Below are 10912 nucleotides of genomic sequence, written 5' to 3' on the forward strand. Positions count from 1 at the left end.
ATTGGGGATGTGGACTCGAAATTACCACACCAATGCAACCACCAACAATTTGGAAATGGGTCTTGATCAAGGACACATGACAAAACCAGTGGAAATAGCGTCGGCCATGGGTGGGGGGAGTGGGGGGGTGAAGGGGAAAGTAGGAGCATGAATCATGTAACCATGTTAAAAATGATTCTTAATAAATGTTTAAAAAATAAAAAAATAAAAAAGTCATTTCATGGTTGGATAAAAGCACTAATGATTGGAGAAGCTAAGAAAAGAAAGCCTTGTTAGATATTGTTTTGTTTAGTCATGCCAGATTGGTTACTATTACTGAGATACGGTGCACCAGTTACTGTCTAGGAGTTAGCTAGAAACCTTAAAAGACTATGAGAAGCTTTCCTGAGAGGTTGGGACCGTGGAGGGCAGGAGTAGGCACACCCTCTGCCATCATATTATTTCAAAAATTAATGCTTACAAATTTATTGTAAAACTCAGACTATCCTCCACTGGTAGGGGATTCAAGAGTACACTTTTGATGATTAGGCACATAAACCAAATTGTCACAGTTTCTACTCTACTTATAATTTTTATACTATCCTAAATTTCCTTTTTTTTAACCAGTTTTTTTGGAATATACAAAACTTTTGACCACATTCTATAGAAATCATTAGTCTCTCAGACTCTAGATGTCCAAGATCCCTGGACTCCTAGACAAATGTACCTGATTTAGTTGTTACCTACTTCTTATTTCTTTGTCCCCAATAAAACATCAAAATAAAGAGACTGAGTCAGGGGTGATTGCTACATACATTTATGTAAATACTGAAAGAAAATTTTAGAAAATCCAGGAGGAGGCTGAGATAAGAAGCCACATAGAGAGACCTTTTGATCATCTGAGGAGATGGCTTGGATTTCCAGGATATCTTTGATTCTGAGGTTGAAGGAAATTATCTTCTCCTAGAAAATATCAAAAGGGAAAGTCAAGGCTTCTTATGATTGCATAAGGGAGAGGAGTGATATCTTCCCAAAAGCTAGTAGGGCCCACTCCCAGGTTGCAAAAGGTACAGAAAAAGAGTACTCAGCACTAGCATAGAAATACAAGGAGAGGTTGCAGTTTATTTGAAATATGTTTTTTAAAATGGTCATCTCTGGTTTAGGTCACAAGTTCACATTCCTTTGACCAAACTGGACCAAGTGGCCACTTAAACCCCAGCTGAGATGAAGGATTCTAGATTATTCTGAAAATGCAACAGAAGTCCCTAAAGATCACTTACCTTAAGCATGTTCGGGAGAGCAGGGCTCTGCAGAAACAAAGACACATGTAAATGCATTTACTTGTCAAAAGCTTTTCCTACCATAGAGCTCCCAAGCCAGAATTGGTTTAAGCAATAAATATGGTCTGCTAAAAATTAAGCATAAAGGAACTTCTAAGAGTAGAAAACAACTAGAATGGAGAGAGAAGGGAAGATGGTACAGGACAAGGAATGAAGGGACAGGGCAGATTACAGTCAAAATTCCCTTCTTGTTACCCCGTTCTCTGGGAAATATGATCATTTTTTCATCTAGTCCTTTCTTATTGATGAACTCCTTAAATTCATTCATAGCTGTAGGGTGTGGCTCTGACTTTGGACCTGCAGAAAAAGATCATACAGGATAAATGATTAGTTCTGACTACATCCTTCTCTGATCTTTGTCTCTCTAACAGTTGCCCTCTGTTATGAAAAGTTCCTGGTTTTTGCACCCAGTAAGTTAAATTGACAACATAAAGAAAGAACAGGAAAGAATTTAGGGGAGTTGAAAAGTGTAGCTCACTTTATCTTCTGCCAACAAATTCCTTACCTCAAACACTCCCCAAATTGTCATCTCCACAGAAAAATTTCATATAAATCTTTCACATTTGTACTAGACAAAATAGTCATCATTTCCTAAAATCTCCACAAATATGATGGAGGAAAAAAGTAAAGCCATGTACAGGTGTACCTTCTTGCTCTTCCAACTACTTTCCTCAAAATAAAATTTCCCCTGTGCTAACTCATTAAGGTTAAATTGAGTTGGTACCTGCATTTAGGAAAGTGATTTCTTCATAAGACCAAAATTGCCATCAAATGGCCAGCAGATAAAATCTGAGTTAATTCAGGGAAACCACTGATCTCTTTCCCAAATTTTTATTTGTATCAAATTCAAAATGAATATGAGAGAGGGAAAATTCCCAGAACAGAGAGGAATTCTCTTCATTCCCTCTCTGCAGGACTCTAGGTGTGAAGGTTCCAATAGCTGTCCCACATAATGACATTGTTCCCTTGCTAGGATTCACAGAATCACATGTTACTTACCCAGAAGTTTGGCCATTCTGATAGGCTCACCAAGGAATTCACTCTCACAAATAATAATCCAATGATCTGGCACAGATGTCTTGCTTACATAAACTTGGTGTTTGCCTTCTTCTGTGAGAAATTGTAGGAAGATATACCTTTAGCATATTTAATCCTCTTAGAAAATATCTCTTGGGAAAAGACTGGGGAAAGCCTTAGATTCACTGTACTTGGAAGGCAGCCAATAGCCAAGAAGTATAAAAGAGAATTGTATGATCTAACCAGGAAAATTTACCTTTCAACTTCATAAAAAAATCTTCATTTTGGGGACAACTGAGTGACTCATTGGATTGATAGCCAGGCAAGAGGCCCTAGGTTCAAATCTGGCCCTCAGACACTTCCTAGCTGTGTGACCCTGGGAAAATTACTTAACCTCCATTGCCTAGCCAGTGCTCTTCTGCCTTAGAACCAATACATAGCATTGACTCTAAGATCTGAACTTTATCCTGTAATATTGTCTGTTATAAGACCACAGGATCCAATGGAGGAACTTAATAACATCTCATCTATTGCTTTATGTTATAGATGAAACAGAAACTCAAAGAGGTTAATGAATTTACATAGTCAGAGGAAGTATAATGTAATAGATGGAGACCTAACATTGGAATAAAGTGGATCTGAATTCCTATTTCACCTCAAAATCATACTTGGGATTCATTTAACCACTCAAGTTCCTGGGTAATCTTCTAATATAGTAAGTTGGAGAGCAAATGGTGTTCTGCACTGATAGGGTTTACACACTGGAAATTGCCAATATTAATATAATCATAAATCAGGTCTATGGTCATATAGGTGTTTGAACTTTATGCAGGGGTGATATCTTCCTTGAAACTTATCCCCTATTCATTGAACGAAATGATTCTCTCCATACTGGAATTGCTTGAGTGAATGAGGGCAGGGCCAAGGCATCATTGATAACCTCCTCTTGCTCACTATGTAAATGGATCAATCCATCTCCATCTTTAACAGATTTTGAGACAGTTTAAGTTTATTCTTAACATCTCTCCTACCTTCTATGTGCCTCTAATTTTTGAGTCCCAGACACTTTGTCTCTTCTGTTGCACCCCACTAAGTAGCACTCTCCACATTCTTAGTATTAGCATGTTAATGCACACTTTTGCCTCTTAAATTTCTTGAATTACCCATGTGAATCTTCAGAATATCCTTCATGAGACAATGCCTTTACCCAAGGAAATATCTAATGGTGGAAATTTCAGACCAAGAGCTTCAACAAGGATAGAAAGTTTAAGTGTCTCTTTTTTTAGTTTCCCAATGCAATCTATAAGAGCAACTGTCTAGTCTACTTTGCCACCCTGAGCCAACTTGGTCAGTCATGTCCACAGGAAGACAAACCCACTGCTCAACCTCCTCCATATCATGGGAAAAACTTCCCAAGTCACTATGTGCTATCAAACAAATTGAGCTTTTGGATTCTAAGGCTACAGAAAGGTCCCAGGATCAAATCATCTCTGAAACCTGGTCTCAGGCTATGATTCCTTATAAGACTCCCTTTAATGAGGCATGTTTGGCCTACTTACCTATAGTAAATTTCATGGGATCATCTGTTTTCTCCAATTTTACTTTAACCTCATCGCATTTGCCATAATGCCTGAAAAATGCATATGAATAGTTTTCTGAAGATAAGAAGTAATAACATCAAAAATCTTTAAAAGTGACTTGATCCCTTGCTCCTGATCCAGCTCTCAACTAAGGAAAATGCAACAGAAACAGAACAGTATTCTAATCTGTGTTTTGATTATTTCCACTGATAAAGAACTGGGTGACTTCCCATCCATATGCTGACTATTAGACATTCTGGGAATCAAGTTGGAAATCACAGAACACCATGATTTCTAAGGAATCAAAATCACAGGTGACCCCAAGGGAACTGGTGAGAGATAAATCATATAAATAGGCTGAAATATAGAACATAAGATAACTTGTGTCATGAATGGCATGGATGGAGACATCAACAGGGAAATGAAGAAAGTTAGAAGAGGCATGAGCCCATGTGGGAATCAGCAGTTAGTGACTTTGGAAGCCAACCAAAGGGTGCTAAGTAAGCATTTCACCCCTTGGGGGTATAAATAAACAATCTCCATATATGAAATATAACTACTAAATGTGCTAGGTTAGGTGAGCAGAGCATATAGAATTATTGATTCTAGTTGTGGCTCTGAAATATGGGCTACAAATGAATATATAAGCTTATAGGACTGTTCTATACAGGTTACTTACCTGATGTTAAATCTGACCTCTGCGTTACCATCATTAAATTGGGAGAGAGTAAAAGGTGACAAGATCTTAGGACTGCTTTCCTCATTAAATTCCATGCTTCCCGCAATAGCATTTATATTGTATGAACTCTGGAGAGAATCATAATTTATAGCCAGGACTTGAAGAAGGAGAAAAGAGGATGGTAGAGAGGTCACTCCCCTCAACAAACATTTTTAGATCACTTCTCCTATATTTGTCTCCCACTTTGTTCATAACCCCAATTCAGAAACAAAAATTGAACATGTCCCTCTACTTTAGGGTCCATAATGAACCTTGTGGTAGAATGTTCAGATAAGGTGACATTTGGAAAAAGTCAATAATTTCAGTTAAACCAACAATGAAATCCCAGACCTTTAAAGTTGCCTCAAATGTTACATGAAAAAGCGGAGACTTGCCATTGAATTCACAAACTAAATCCCTACAGACAGTGACTTTGAATCCTTTGAGACATAATTTCCCTTTGGAATATAACTTGTTTGGAATGTTCATGGGCAAAAACAAAATGAAGTGGATCACATTCCATATTTCCAGTTCAATCTGGACAGCGCAAATAAAATCAAAAGCAAGAGAAAAGTAAAATAATTTATCAGATATCTACTTCTTTTACTGACTTTCCCCATGGAGTAAATCCAACATTTTCTAGTTGATTCCTTAGCTTTAGAGTTGCTATTCCTTGTAGAATGGGGTCCCACAACTCCAGATCCTCCTAAAAGAACTCAGTCAGATCCTAAATTTGAAATGGCAGCCTCTTTCTAGCATATATTCTTCCTTCCTATCTACAGGTCCTCTGAATGAAGTCTCACCTCAAATACTTTTTCAGATGTTGAATCCCCAGGTTGGAGGATGGAGAATAGACTTAGTGCTATGGTTAGGAAAAAGATCTTCATCTTGACAAACTTTCACAGGACCTTCCTTTCAGTCAATCACCCAATGAAACTGTCTAAAAATATGTGGGCTACTCTCTCAAGGGTTGCCTTTCTATATATCTTGAGTTCAGCGTGACACTGAAAACTGATCTCTCTTTTGCACAATGATTCAATTAGTCATACAATGGGACAATAGGAGTGAAGGGAGAAGTGGAATAGCATACAATTATTTTTGGGCGCACCATGCCATGTTGATTTTTCAGTGGCTATTTATTAAATCCATCCAAAGAATCAACAAGACAGTTTTTTGAGTGTCTGCATCCTCCATGACTTTTAATAATCGAAGCATTTATTGATGGGAAGAAGATTATGACCAAAAAGGGACGTTTTCAAAAAATCTCTACTTAAAGTACAAAGAAAAAATCAGTGACTTCATGGCAATCCCAATCACACCACCAGTCCCATATACTCCACTTTTCTGGCATAGTTCGTAAGGTTTTTCTGGTATATTGGAGATCTCCCTTTAGTTGTGTATCATGATTAAGTGAAAAGTACATTGGAAGAGGTAAGAGGCAGAGTATGTGATTCTGAGATCCAATTCTGTAACTCAGTTAACTTTGGACAAGACCTTTCATTTCTCTGTTGTAAAAGGCATCATCATTCTCCCATCTTACAGTTCTAACTACCCTGTATTGGCAAATCCCCGAAGGTCTAGAGGACTTTTAGACCAGAAAAAAAAGGTGCTGCACAAACTAATCTTCTAATTGGACATAAGTTGTTTGTGCCTCTTGCTTAGATCAAGTTCCATTGAAAGATAACCCCCTGATACATCACCAAGAAAAGTCACTTGTTTGCTGATTTCTTGAGCAGGTGAAGCTCCTTCTCCAAGGAGTCATAAATACATTCTGAGCTGATTTCTAAAGTATGTACTCTGTAGAAATGACCATTCAGATGCTCATCAAGATGAGGTTCTTCAGAATCTTTAAAAAAGTACTTTTTTTCCTATACAAAGGTAGCATGATGTTTATTTGTAGGTCATTTAACTCAACAACAGCCTCACTTAGTTCTTCCTAGGAAATAAGATCCTCTCTTGAAAGCCTAATTCTCTGACTTGCTGAAAATCAGTTACCAGTTTTTCAGAAAGCCAATCAGTCAACAAATATTTACTGAGTGACTATTGTGTACCAATCATTGTGCTAGATAATAGACAAAAATGGAATAGTTTCAGTCATCAAGGTGCACACATTCCAATGGAGAAATAACATACATATATAAACTTATACAAAACATATATATTTATATAAAATAATTTCCAAGTAATTTCAAGGACAAGGGAAGATTTAGAAACTGGCAAGACTAGGAAAGACATTATTGATAAGGAGGAATTCAGTTTCTACTTTGAAGGAAACTATCCCAGAGGAATAATCCTGATCAGCTCCCTCTTTTCTTTCTATGCACTTATAATGTCCAAAATTTTCAGTACATATTTCATTGTTGCCTTTTTAAAAAAATAAAGTTAACAGATTAGAAGATAGAGCAGCAGAAGAATGTTCTACAAAAGTTCACATGAAAAATATTCAGAGATTCCAGGAGTTTTCTAGTTCAATAGTCAATTGTGACCTATCTTAAGAAACTAACACAATTCTAGACCCTTTTCTGTAAGAGACATCATTTCAACAATAAGGACAGTGATATTCATGTTCTGCCATGCTCTATGCTCAGATCTCATCTGGAGTAGGGAGTTCAGCTTTGGGTAGTAACAATAATGGGCCAGAGTAAATCCAGAAAAAACCTGCTAGAAAGATGGAGAGACTCAAAACCATGACACACAAGGTTCGATTACAAGAAGTTCCCATGGTTAGCCTGAAAAAAAAGACCTAATGAGAAATTGAAAGCTATCTTCTTGTAGTTGGAAGGATTTTATGTGCAAGAAGAATTAGACAAGTTGTGCTTAGAATTAGGCCAAATTTTGTTGAAAGATTTCCCTCCAGGTCTAACACCAACCAAAGCACCTTGTTTGCTGATCCCTTGATCAGATAAAGAACAGAATTTTTATAATGAGCTAATAATATATCAGGGAAGAAGATTCTGACTGGATTTGAAGGAAAACTTTCTAACAATTAGTACTGTTCAGTAGTAGAGTTGGGCTGCCTGAGGAGACAGTAGATACTCTCTCACTCGGGGTTTTAATGTAAAGACTGAATCAAACTGCTTAGAAATTTTGTTGCGGAAAGTTGTCTTCAAGCATGAGTTGGACTAGATATTCTCTGAAGTCCCTTCCATCTCGCAGATTCTATTATTCTGAAAAAGTCTATTGTCCAAAGGATGAATTCCAAACCATTTAGCCTGACCTTCATTATCTGAAGCTCAATTTTTTTATCTTTGTTTCTCCCCACCCTTTTCTTCCATACACATGGCTCTCCCCTATCTGAACTCTCTCTTCCACCTGTTTAAACTGACCTACTCTCTCACAAGCTTGAACACTGGCGACCCAGTTCTTAGGGTCATCTTCTCATTGGAAGCAGCAGTGGGATTAAGCAGCCCCTTTGGTATCTAAGTACCTTTTTAAGGACCACATTACTCCCATCCTGGCTCAAGAATGAAACTTATGATATTTCTCTTTATTCCAAAGTTACATATATAGTTTATCTTAATTTGGTAAATGGTATATACCTCTCAAAAAATTAATGACAAGCTTATGATAATGTGACTACCACTTGCCAGAAAGTTCCATGCCACCATCATCAGTACAAATGTTCCCACCATGAAAAACCCGGATGAAGATAAAGAAAATTATGAAGACCTGGAGACCCTCATCAAAAGTGTGCCAAAACTTATATTTCTGGGTGACTTTAACATAAGAGGAGTCATAGATTATCAGACATAGCAAAAGGCTTTAGAAAGGAGATGGAATTGGAAACAGAAGCAGTAATGGTCACTAAAGAAGACTTGCACATCTCATAACCTCATCACCAACACTGCCTTCTATTTACATAAATGAAATAAAACTTCATGAATGCCTCCTTGAAGCAAACATTGGCATTTAATAAACTGTCATTGTAAAGGGAAGAGACAGATAGGATGTGAGAGTGACAAAAAGTGATTCATGGCACAGATTGATCATACTGTCCTGATCATAGACTTATCCTCTAAAGGTTAGGCATTTACAAACAACAAAAATGAAGGCCCCAAATCAGGATGACTACAAGAAGACTTACTTAATGGCAATAGATTAAAGTATTTTCCAGTGATAGAACAGTTTGTTGCTGACTTAGAGGGGAAGCTGAGTCAACACACAATTGGCAACAGTGGAACAGAAAAGGAGTGAGTAACTCTCAGAGATTTGGTATACAGCACTGAGCTTACTATCTGGTTTGTAAATACTCACAAATTTCAGGATTGATTTGATGAAAATTATAGGGAAATTCAGAAGCTGCTAATGAAGGAGAACTCCATAGGCTTTACCAGCAAGATAGCTTGCCCATCTCTAAGAAGGAAACATTTAACTCCATCAAAAGATAATGTGCAGAAGTTCCGGGTTAAGATGGCGGCAGAGTAAGAAGCAGCTCTTAACCTCTCCTGACCGAAACACACAAAACTCCTCAAGGGGACATAAAAACAAGTCCAGACGAACGGAGGAACCCCACAACAGGGCACAGCGTGGAAGGTACGTGGAATCGAGACATTTCCAGGCTATAAAGGGCTCTCACTCAATCGCAGGCTGAGCAACCGCCCCACCCCCACCCCCTCCACACTCACCTATAGCTCCGAACCCAGCTAAAAAGAAATAGAGCAAGTTTGGGGCACCCATCGAGTCATCGGCAGCTCCGGGACCTGTTCCTGAGAGCAGCAAGACTTAGGACCCCATCAAGTCAAGAACGCACGCGAAATCTGAGCGCGCAGGAGCAGAGAGTGGACGCTGGGCGCGCGCCCGCTTATCAGAGGCGTGGGTGCCGGCTGAGCAGAGGCGTGGGTGGAGGCAAACACAGCCAGGAACTAAAGCCTAAGTGGGGAACCAGTGCAGACGGGTATACGACTGTGGAAGTAGCTCCCTGAGACTTGTAAAGGATCCTCCTGCAGAGGATCAAGCAAGGGAATCCACCAGGGGGCTTGACCTTGGAAAAAACTAGAACTCAGACCTCAGGAGCCAATAGATCTCAGACAGACACAGAGAGCGAGGATAAACCTGAGAAGCTGCTGGGCTAATGATGGCTAATCAGTTACAGGAAATTCAGAAGAGAAAGAATAATAACAAAAAAAAGAAGTCTTTAACACTCAACAGCTTCTACACAGAGAAAATCCAGACAACCGAGCAAACAGAGGAGGAGAACAAACAACCATCCAGACCCTCCCCAAATAAGGAAACCTCCTCACAAGCTATGGAAGAGTTCAAATCTGAGATTCTGAGGAAAATGGAAGAGATCTGGCAAGAAAATAACAGCTTAAAAGGTAGAATCTTGCAACTGGAAAGCGAGGCTCAGAAACCAAATGAACTGATAAGCAAATTGAACACAAGAAATGACCAGATTGAAAAGGAATACCAGAAGATTATGGCCGAAAACAAGAAGATTATGGCCGAAAACCAAAAGATTATGGCCGATTACCAGAAGATTATGGCCGAAAACCAAAAGATTATAGCCGAAAATCAATCCCTAAAGGCTAGAATTGAGCAAGTAGAAACTAATGATCTCTCAAGACAACAAGAACAAATAAAACAAAGTCAAAAGACTGAAAAAATAGAAGGAAACATGAAATATCTCAATGAGAGAGTGACAGACCAAGAAAACCGGTCTAGAAGAGACAATTTGAGAATAATTGGTCTTCCAGAAAAACCAGAAATTAATAAAATCCTGGACTCTATACTAACAGAAATAATTCAGCAAAATTGCCCTGAAGTCCTACAACAAGAGGGCAATATAGACATTGAAAGGATTCATAGAACACCTGCGGCATTCGATCAAGAAAGGAAAACACCAAGAAACATCATTGCAAAATTCAAGAGTTTCCAAGCAAAAGAAAAAATCTTACAAGAAGCCAGAAAGAAACAATTCAAATATCAAGGAGCAACAATCAGGATCACACAGGATCTGGCAGCCTCAACACTAAAAGACCGCAAGGCATGGAATACAATATTCAGAAAGGCAAGAGAGCTGGGCCTGCAACCACAGATCAACTACCCATCAAAATTGACTATATATTTCCAAGGGAAAGTATGGGCATTCAACAAAATTGAAGAATTCCAGGTATTTGCACAGAAAAGACCGGGGCTAAATGGAAAGTTTGATATCCAACCACAAAAATCGAGAGAAACCTGAAAAGGTAAATAAGATACAGAGGGGAAAGAAAGAAAACTTATAATTTTTAAATTTGCCTTTTTAAGGGCCTCAGTGAGATCTAATTATCTGTATTCCT

General features: G+C 38.4%; 1 pseudogene; it reads right to left on the bottom strand.

Annotated features, from left to right (window-relative positions):
• Nucleotides 1–874: 874 nt before the first annotated feature.
• Nucleotides 875–4752, bottom strand: LOC123255283 (annotated as a pseudogene).
• Nucleotides 4753–10912: the final 6160 nt, after the last annotated feature.

The sequence above is a fragment of the Gracilinanus agilis genome, unplaced genomic scaffold (genome assembly GCF_016433145.1).
Source record: "Gracilinanus agilis isolate LMUSP501 unplaced genomic scaffold, AgileGrace unplaced_scaffold42454, whole genome shotgun sequence".
NCBI lineage: Eukaryota > Metazoa > Chordata > Mammalia > Didelphimorphia > Didelphidae > Gracilinanus > Gracilinanus agilis.